Genomic DNA, 11,088 nt, shown 5'->3' with positions numbered 1-11,088 from the left:
AAGACAAGATACTCGATACATCCTGGAGTTGGAAAGATGTATCAAGATCTTAAGACGCATTATTGGTGGCCTAATTTAAAGACAGATGTTGCAACATATGTTGGGGAATGTTTAACTTGTTCCAAAGTCAAAGCAGAACACCAGAAGCCGTCAGGGTTACTTCAACAACTAGAAATCCCAGAATGGAAATGGGATGGTATTACCATGGATTTCATCACAAAGTTACCTAAGACTGCCTGGGGTTATGACACCATTTGGGTAATAGTTGATCGTCTCACCAAATCTGCACATTTCTTGCCTATAAAGGAAACGGATAGAATGGAGAAACTATTACGATTATACATAAAGGAAATTGTTTCAATGCATGGAATACCTATTTCCATTATATCCGATCGTGATCGTAGATTTACATCAAAGTTTTGGCAATCACTACAGGAGGCCATGGGAACCCGTTTGGATATGAGCACCGCATATCATTCGCAAACTGACGAGCAGAGTGAAAGAACAATTCAGACTCTTGAAGACATGCTCAGGGCATGTGTGATCGATTTTGGAAACGGATGGGATAAATATCTACCATTAGCAGAATTCTCGTATAATAATAGTTATCATGCGAGCATTAATGCTGCACCATTCGAAGCACTGTATGGAAGGATGTGTAGATCCCCTATCTGTTGGAATGAAGTAGGAGATCGACAATTAACTGGTCCCGAGATCATCCATGAAATTACTGAGAAGATAGTGCAAATCAAGGAGAGATTGAAAACAGCCCGTAGTCGCCAAAAGAGCTACGCCGATGTCCGAAGGAAACCATTAGAGTTTCAGATTGGTGACATGGTTATGCTAAAGGTGTCACCTTGGAAAGGTGTAATACGATTTGGAAAAAGGGGTAAACTGAACCCAAGGTATGTAGGCCCGTTCAAGATCATCGAATGCATCGAACTGGTAGCTTGTCGACTCGAGTTACCACAACAACTCACCGGGGTACATAATTCATTTCACGTCTCAAACCTCAAGAAATGTCTTGCAAAGGAAGATCTCACCATTCCTCTTGAAGAAATCCAAGTCGACGAGAAACTACAATTCATAGAAGAACCAGTCGAAATCATGGACCGTGAAGTTAAACAACTCAAGCAGAGCAACATACCAATCGTCAAGGTTCGTTGGAATGCTCGAAGGGGTCCCGAGTTTACTTGGGAACGAGAGGATCAGATGAAACAAAAGTATCCACATTTGTTTCCGGACAACGCAAAATAGGTATAACTTTAAAATTTCGGGACGAAATTTATTTAACGGGTAGGTACTGTAACGACCCGGATTTTTCCGATCGTTTTATACTTATGAGATTAATATTTACATAAAATAAACCTTATCAACATGATAAGCAATCCAAACTGTTGAGACTTATGTTTTTGAAAAGAGTTTCACACAACGTTTGACCGTCCAATTTGACCGAGGATATCACGAACTATATAACACACGATAATTATACGATTATGTATATGTACATATCTATACATATTTAACATGATTTAAGGATGGTTTAACATTTCATTGTGAACTAACAACAATGAGTTATAAGTATACTTTGAGACCACTAACTTAAGTTTTCAAAACGATAACTATATGTAACATTCTTTGACATATATACTTACAATATATAATGTGTTGGTGATCTATGTCACCAATATGATTTAAGTGTAATGGGATTAATTTGTAACCAAAATAATCTTGATAAATATCGAACAAGTTTGGGGAAGTGTGGAGTGCACACTTGTTTGAACTTATCTTGATTATGACGGGGGTTCGGGGGCAGCGCCCCCGATAAGCGAGGTCCAAGGGGCGGCAACCCCTGGCGGGGTCCAAGGGGCAGAGCCCCTGGCTGGGGTCGAGCTGCCAGGTCAGCTTGGAAATTTTTTTTTGGGCTAACATTGCTTTATTAAAAATGTCTTAAAATTTTATTTTGGCCCGGTTTGACCCAAAAATAAAAGCCCAGTTTTGAGCCTCTTTTACAGTTATAAACCCGTCCATATTTGAATTCTCGTTCCGATTCCTCAAAATTTCTACAAGTATATCTAGGGTATATGTAACCGTATCATACCCAGCTTCTATACGTATTTACTATTGGTATATACCAACAATAAACTTCAATGATCAGCCACTAGACATGATGTTACATGTGGGAACCAGCCATTTAACCTCATGTGTGACTTTTGTGCAAGAAAACAAACTAAATCACTTATATATCCATCCCATAATCATGCTATTTTGCACACACACACACACATACAAATTTCATTTCCAATTTTCTTTCAAGTTAATTCACTCCCTAATCTCTCTTCATTTACCTACTCAAGAACGTATCAATATAGTCATCCGATATCAAGGAGATTACTTCCAATCTTTCAATCCCACTCTACCACTCTTTTAATTCCAAGATTTTTCTTACTTTTTCCAGTAGCTTTGTCCAAGTAACTTGAGGTAGTAACCTTATTCATAACCTTATTCGATTCATATTTATATAGCTATCTTATTTTGTGTTATAAAATTTTAACAACAAGAACATAGTTTGAGTGATTTCAAACTTGTTCGCAAACTAAATAGATCCTTCTAATTTGATTTTTAAAAACACTTCAAGACCTGTAATATATCATATTATGACAAAATCGTATTAATCATATCTTGGCTAATTAACATAATATTTAATATATATTTACTTATGATTTGATTTTATATATTTCAGGACCACCCGTAAACAACACGAGAAGATTAATCATAAGACCTCATGATTGTACGCAACACGTCATTTGACAACACGGTACTTTATGTACGCAACACGTCACTTGACAACATGGTACCATGGGTCGAGATTAATTCTGATCAATACGAATACGATGGGGTCTTTATTTATTTTATTTAAGCAACTAATTGTGGACCACTAACATCGGACTGCTAACTACGGACTAAGAAAATATTAAAAGTATATATATATATATATATATATATATATATATATATATATAACGATTACTTAAAAAGAAAAAATGTTGATATATTATATATATTATTAGGTTCGTGATATCTATCGGAGACCAAGTCGAGTTAAATACCTTCAAGACAAAAGTGAGTATATAGTCCCACTTTTAAACTCTAAATATTTCTGGATGAGAATACATGCATTTTATGATTTACGTTATGGACACAAGTGATTAAAAATATATATTCTACGTTGAGTTGTACCACTGGCATACTTCCCTGTAACTTGGTAACTACTATTTACATGAGGTATTGTAAACGCGAATCCTGTTGATAGATCTATCGGGCCAGACAACCCCAACCGGACTGGACTACCAGTATTCAACGGTTGCACAGTACTTCGTTTCGGTGACTACACTTGGTACGGTGTAGTAAGATTTCATAATAAAGGGAATATGCGACGTTGATTAAATGTTAAGTATGGTTATCAAGTGCTCAACAACTTAGAATATTTTTATTAAAACGTTTATATATGAAATCTCGTGGTCTATATTCATAACGCTGCCAGCATTAAACCTATATCTCACCAACTTTATGTTGACGTTTTAAGCATGTTTATTCTCAGGTGATAACTAAAAGCTTCTGCTGCAACATGTTGAATTTAAGCAAGATCTTGAGTATGCATATTTGTGTCAAAAATAAAACTGCATATCGGAGGATTTGTAATGTAAAATATGTTGGAAGTCGTATTGTTATTATCACATGTAAAGTTTGTAAGTCTAAGATTATCGCTAAACGATAATCATTATTATCTTGTTTAAACCTTGTATTTGTAATAAAAGTTATGGTTTGTATTGTAAAAACGAATGCAGTTTTTGAAAAACGTCGCATATTGAGGTCAATACCTCGCGATGAAATCATATGTTATTGTATTCGTCCTTATGGTTAAGGTCGGGTTATGACATGTGGTATCAGAGCGTTGCTCTTAGAGAACCAGAGAATTTGCATTAGTGTGTCTTATCGAGTTTGTTAGGATGCATTAGTGAGTCTGGACTTTGACCGTGTTTGATTTCGAAAACTATTGGTTATCCTTGTTGGTTAAAAATTAATATGTAAATATTATGTGGTATTAACGTGCTAGTTGTTATGTGATAGATGTCTGGCTTAGAACTTATTATCACATTCAGCGACTCCGAACCAGACTCTTCAGATGGTGTTCCAGTCATTAATCTATCTGATGATGAAAACGATACCTTTGGGGAAGACTCACAAGTTCCGGATGAATCAATTGAAGAGGAACCGGAAAGTGATCCTGAGGAGGAAGAAATACAGGAAATTACGAAAGACAAGTTCGAACGAGGAAAGAAACGAAAGGCTACTGAAATGGAAAATCTAAATCCCGAGTCTAGAGAGGATGTTGTGGCACCAACTCCACCAGATACTTCCACACCTATTCCCGCTATTCCTATTAGTTCTATCCCAACATCCAGTTCTTCGGTTCCTCAGCCAAAACGCAGGGAGACAACCAGGATAACCTTTAAGCGATTTCTTTGAACACAAACGCTTTGGGTTAAATGATGCGCTGTTGTTTTAAACCATGGGATCATATAATGTTTTGTATAATATTACTAGTGTGGTCTGCTTAATGTTTGATGTAAGATAAGCATATGTAAAATAGTGAAGTGTGAAATGCAATAATTTTCCATGGTTAAGTACTATTTGGGTGGTAGTAATTGATTTTCGTACTAAGCTATTAAGTATGAACTTTAACGGGTAGGTACTACCCTAGATATAATTATAAAACGCTAATAAGAAGAAAAGGCTTTTATAATAATAACTGGTATATATTATTAATAAGCTACGATGTACTGTAAATACATACTACATCTATAATATTCCATGTGCATAATTATTTTTTTTCATTCTTGTTGAAGATTATGGCGCGATTGAACCGAATGACGGAACAAGAAATCCAGGAACTCATCAATCAGCGAGTGAACGACAAAATGTTATGGGTCGAGGCTGCAAGAGGTGCTGCAGTTAACCCAAATCCTCGTGTGGGGTGCACATACAAAACTTTTCAAGGTTGCAAGCCCTCATCATTCAGTGGAACAGAAGGACCGGTTGGTTTAACCCGGTGGATTGAAAAGATTGAGTCTGTGTTTAAAATCAGTGGTTGTATTGAGAAGGACATGACCAAGTATGCATCGTGCACCCTACAATATAGTGCACTCACGTGGTGGAAAAACTATGTGAAGGCCGTAGGAGGAGATGTAGCTTATGATACTCCTTGGGAAGAATTCAAAACAATGCTAACCAACGAATATTGTCCAAGGAACGAGGTTAGGAAGTTGGAAGCTGAATTACGAAGCCTGAAAGCTGTTGGTACTGAACTCACCACCTACAATCAGCGATTCATGGAATTAGCTTTGCTATGTCCCGAATTGGTACCAACCGAAGAACGGAAGATTGAACTGTACAAAGACGGTTTGCCTAAAAAGGTCAAGGCAAATGTTACAGCATCCAAACCCAAGACTATTCATGAAGCTATCACCATGGCGAATGAGTTGATGGACCAGATTATTCTGGATAAGAACACCGATGTCAAGACATCGGGAAATAAAATAAAGTGGGAAGGTAATCATCAACAATCCAACAAGAAACAAGAAACCACGCAAGGAGCGGGTAACGGTTCAAACTCAGGTTACAAAGGATGAAATCCTTTATGTAACAGATGCCATAAACATCACTCTGGTTATTGTAATGTGGTGTGCAACAATTGTAATCGAAAAGGTCATCTTGCTGAAGATTGTAGGGTTCCCGCTACAAATACAAACGGTACCAAGACTCCTGCCACCAATGCAAATAGAACTGGGTTGGCCACTGTTACTTGTTATGGGTGTGGGAAACAGGGTCATTATAAGAGTCAGTGCCCAAATCCAGAGAAGAATAACGGATCTGCACGTGGAAGAGCATTTGTTATTAATGCTAGAGAGGCGTATGAAGACCCGGAGCTTGTTACGGGTACGTTTACCATTAATAACTTATCCGCATCTATTATATTTGATACTGGTGCTGATAGAAGTTACGTGTGTAGAGACTTTCACGCTAAATTGAATTGTTCATCATTACCTATAGATGCTAAGTACATGATTGAGTTAGCTAATGGTAAACTAATTAAAGCCGATAAAATTTGCCGTGATTGTAAAATAAATTTAGCCGGAGAAACATTTAAGATTGATTTGATACCCGTAGAATTAGGAAGTTTTGATGTAATAGTCGGCATGGACTGGATGTCCAAAATAGGAGCTGAAGTTGTGTGCGCCAAGAAGGCAATTCGCAGTCCTCGTAAGGATAGAACGCCATTAATCGTTTATGGAGAGAAGGGTAACTCAAAGCTAAAACTCATTAGTTATTTGAAAGCTCAAAAGTGCTTGAAGAAAGGGTGCTATGCTATCCTAGCACATGTTAATAAAGTCGAAACGAAGGAAAAAGTGAAGAGCATCAACGACGTGCTTGTGGCAAGAGATTTTCCTGAAGTATTTCCGGAAGAGTTGCCGGGATTACCTCCATTTAGATCTGTAGAATTTCAAATAGATCTAGTACCAGGAGCTGCACCAGTGGCTCGTGCTCCATATAGACTTGCGCCATCTAAGATGAAAGAGTTACAAAGCCAGTTACAAGAATTACTAGATCGTGGTTTCATTCGACCGAGCACTTCACCGTGGGGAGCTCCGATTTTATTCATCAAGAAGAAAGATGGATCTTTCCGAATGTGTATAGATTATCGTGAATTAAATAAGTTAACTATCAAGAATCGGTATCCACTACCGAGAATTGATGACTTATTTGATCAATTGCAAGGATCATGTGTTTATTCGAAAATCGACCTAAGGTCGGGCTATCATCAACTACGCGTCAAAGAAGAAGATATTCCGAAAACTGCTTTTCGGACACGCTACGGTCATTATGAATTTTTGGTCATGCCGTTTGGGTTGACTAATGCGCCAGCTGTATTCATGGACCTCATGAATCGAGTTTGTAGTCCGTATTTAGATAAGTTTGTTATCGTTTTCATTGACGATATTCTTATCTATTCCAAGAGTGAGCAAGAGCATGAGCAGCATTTAAGGTTGGTATTAGAATTGTTAAGAAAAGAACAGTTATACGCCAAATTTTCTAAGTGTGCATTTTGGTTGAAAGAAGTGCAATTTCTTGGCCACGTTGTTAGTAGCAAAGGAATTCAGGTTGATCCAGCTAAAATTGAGGCCATTGAAAAATGGGAGACTCCTAAGACACCAACGCAGATACGTAATTTTTGGGTTTAGCCGGTTATTATAGAAGGTTTATTCAAGATTTTTCCTGAATAGCTAAACCATTGACAGCGTTAACACAAAAAGGGAAGAAGTACGAATGGACCGTTGAGCAGGAGAGTGCATTTCAATTACTCAAGAAGAAGTTGACCACGGCACCTATTTTATCGTTACCTGAAGGGAACGATGATTTTGAGATATATTGTGACGCTTCGCGACAAGGTTTTGGTTGCGTCCTTATGCAACGAAAGAAAGTTATTGCATACGCATATCGACAATTGAAGATTCATGAGCGGAATTATACGACGCATGATCTAGAATTGGGGACAGTAGTGTTTGCATTGAAGATATGGATACACTATTTATATGGAGTTAAATGCACTGTGTTTACTGATCATAAAAGCCTTCAACATATTTTCGATCAGAAATAGCTGAACATGAGGCAACGTAGGTGGGTCGAGCTGATAAACGACTATGATTGTGAGATTCGCTATCATCCCGGGAAAGCAAATGTAGTAGCCGACGCTCTAAGAAGAAAGGAACGGGAACCAAATCGAGTACGAGCAATGAACATAAAAATTCGCATGAATCTCAACTCACAAATCAAAGAGGCTCAACGAGAAGCTCTTACTAAAGAAAACATAGGAAATGAAATAATGAAGAAGTATGAGAAGCAACTCGTTATACGGGAAGACGAAATTCGATATTTCGCAAACCGTATTTGGGTACCGAAGTTGGGTGGATTAAGGAAGTTGATATTGAACGAGGCACATAAGACAAGATACTCGATACATCCTGGAGTTGGAAAGATGTATCAAGATCTTAAGACGCATTATTGGTGGCCTAATTTAAAGGCAGATGTTGCAACATATGTTGGGGAATGTTTAACTTGTTCCAAAGTCAAAGCAGAACACCAGAAGCCGTCAGGGTTACTTCAACAACTAGAAATCCCAGAATGGAAATGGGATGGTATTACCATGGATTTCATCACAAAGTTACCTAAGACTGCCTGGGGTTATGACACCATTTGGGTAATAGTTGATCGTCTCACCAAATCTGCACATTTCTTGCCTATAAAGGAAACAGATAGAATGGAGAAACTATTACGACTATATATAAAGGAAATTGTTTCAATGCATGGAATACCTATTTCCATTATATCCGATCGTGATAGTAGATTTACATCAAAGTTTTGGCAATCACTACAGGAGGCCCTGGGAACCCGTTTGGATATGAGCACCGCATATCATCCGCAAACTGACGGGAAGAGTGAAAGAACAATTCAGACTCTTGAAGACATGCTCAGGGCATGTGTGATCGATTTTGGAAACGGATGGGATAAATATCTACCATTAGCAGAATTCTCGTATAATAATAGTTATCATGTGAGCATTAAAGCTGCACCATTCGAAGCACTGTATGGAAGGAAGTGTAGATCCCCTATTTGTTGGAATGAAGTAGGAGATCGATAATTAACTGGTCGCGAGATCATCCATGAAACTACTGAGAAGATAGTGCAAATCAAGGAGAGATTGAAAACAGCCCGTAGTCGCCAAAAGAGCTACGCCGATGTCCGAAGGAAACCATTAGAGTTTCAGATCGGTGACATGGTTATGCTAAAGGTGTCACCTTGGAAAGGTGTAATACATTTTGGAAAAAGGGGTAAACTGAACCCAAGGTATGTAGGCCCGTTCAAGATCATCGAACGCATCGGACTGGTAGCTTATCGACTCGAGTTACCACAACAACTCGCCGGGGTACATAATTCATTTCACGTCTCAAACCTCAAGAAATGTCTTGCAAAGGAAGACCTCACCATTCCTCTTGAAGAAATCCAAGTCGACGAGAAACTACAATTCATAGAAGAACCAGTCGAAATCATGGACAGTGAAGTTAAACAACTCAAGCAGAGCAACATACCAATCGTCAAGGTTCGTTGGAATGCTCGAAGGGGTCCCGAGTTTACTTGGGAACGAGAGGATCAGATGAAACAAAAGTATCCACATTTGTTTCCGGATAACGCAAAATAGGTATAACTTTAAAATTTCGGGACGAAATTTATTTAACGGGTAGGTACTGTAACGACCCGGATTTTTCCGATCGTTTTATACTTATGAGATTAATATTTACATAAAATAAACCTTATCAACATGATAAGCAATCCAAACTGTTGAGACTTATATTTTTGAAAAGTGTTTCACACAACGTTTGACCGTCCAATTTGACCGAGGATATCACGAACTATATAACACACGATAATTATACGATTATGTATATGTACATATCTATACATATTTAACATGATTTAAGGATGGTTTAACATTTCATTGTGAACTAACAACAATGAGTTATAAGTATACTTTGAGACCACTAACTTAAGTTTTCAAAACGATAACTATATGTAACATTCTTTGACATATATACTTACAATATATAATGTGTTGGTGATCTATGTCACCAATATGATTTAAGTGTAATGGGATTAATTTGTAACCAAAATAATCTTGATAAATATCGAACAAGTTTGGGGAAGTGTGGAGTGCACACTTGTTTGAACTTATCTTGATTATGACGGGGGTTCGGGGGCAGCGCCCCCGATAAGCGAGGTCCAAGGGGTGGCAACCCCTGGCGGGGTCCAAGGGGCAGAGCCCCTGGCTGGGGTCGAGCTGCCAGGTCAGCTTGGAAATTTTTTTTTGGGCTAACATTGCTTTATTAAAAATGTCTTAAAATTTTATTTTGGCCCGGTTCGACCCAAAAATAAAAGCCCAGTTTTGAGTCTCTTTTACAGTTATAAACCCGTCCATATTTGAATTCTCGTTCCGATTCCTCAAAATTTCTACAAGTATATCTAGGGTATATGTAACCGTATCATACCCAGCTTCTATACGTATTTACTATTGGTATATACCAACAATAAACTTCAATGATCAGCCACTAGACATGATGTTACATGTGGGAACCAGCCATTTAACCTCATGTGTGACTTTTGTGCAAGAAAACAAACTAAATCACTTATATATCCATCCCATAATCATGCTATTTTGCACACACACACATACAAATTTCATTTCCAATTTTCTTTCAAGTTAATTCACTCCCTAATCTCTCTTCATTTACCTACTCAAGAACGTATCAATATAGTCATCCGATTTCAAGGAGATTACTTCCAATCTTTCAATCCCACTCCACCACTCTTTTGATTCCAAGATTTTTCTTACCTTTTCCAGTAGCTTTGTCCAAGTAACTTGAGGTAGTAACCTTATTCATAACCTTATTCGATTCATATTTATATAGCTATCTTATTTTGTGTTATAAAATTTTAACAACAAGAACATAGTTTGAGTGATTTCAAACTTGTTCGCAAACTAAATAGATCCTTCTAATTTGATTTTTAAAAACACTTCAAGACCTGTAATATATCATATTATGACAAAATCGGATTAATCATATCTTGGCTAATTAACATAATATTTAATATATATTTACTTATGATTTGATTTTATATATTTCAGGACCACCCGTAAACAACACGAGAAGATTAATCATAAGACCTCATGATTGTACGCAACACGTCATTTGTCAAGTTAAGTATTATTATTACTATCATATTATTATCAGTAAATATTAGTATTATCATTATTATGTTATCAGATCATTACAAGTATTATTAATATTACTAAGCATCATTGTTAAAATTATCATTTAAATCTTAATACTATTAATATGATTACTGACGTCATTATTATAATTATTATTATTAAAATTACCATTATTATTAAAAATTTTATTTTTATGAAAA

Source organism: Rutidosis leptorrhynchoides, chromosome 2 (assembly GCF_046630445.1).
Source record: "Rutidosis leptorrhynchoides isolate AG116_Rl617_1_P2 chromosome 2, CSIRO_AGI_Rlap_v1, whole genome shotgun sequence".
In the NCBI taxonomy this organism is placed as follows: domain Eukaryota; kingdom Viridiplantae; phylum Streptophyta; class Magnoliopsida; order Asterales; family Asteraceae; genus Rutidosis; species Rutidosis leptorrhynchoides.
This window is presented reverse-complemented; position numbering follows the sequence as displayed.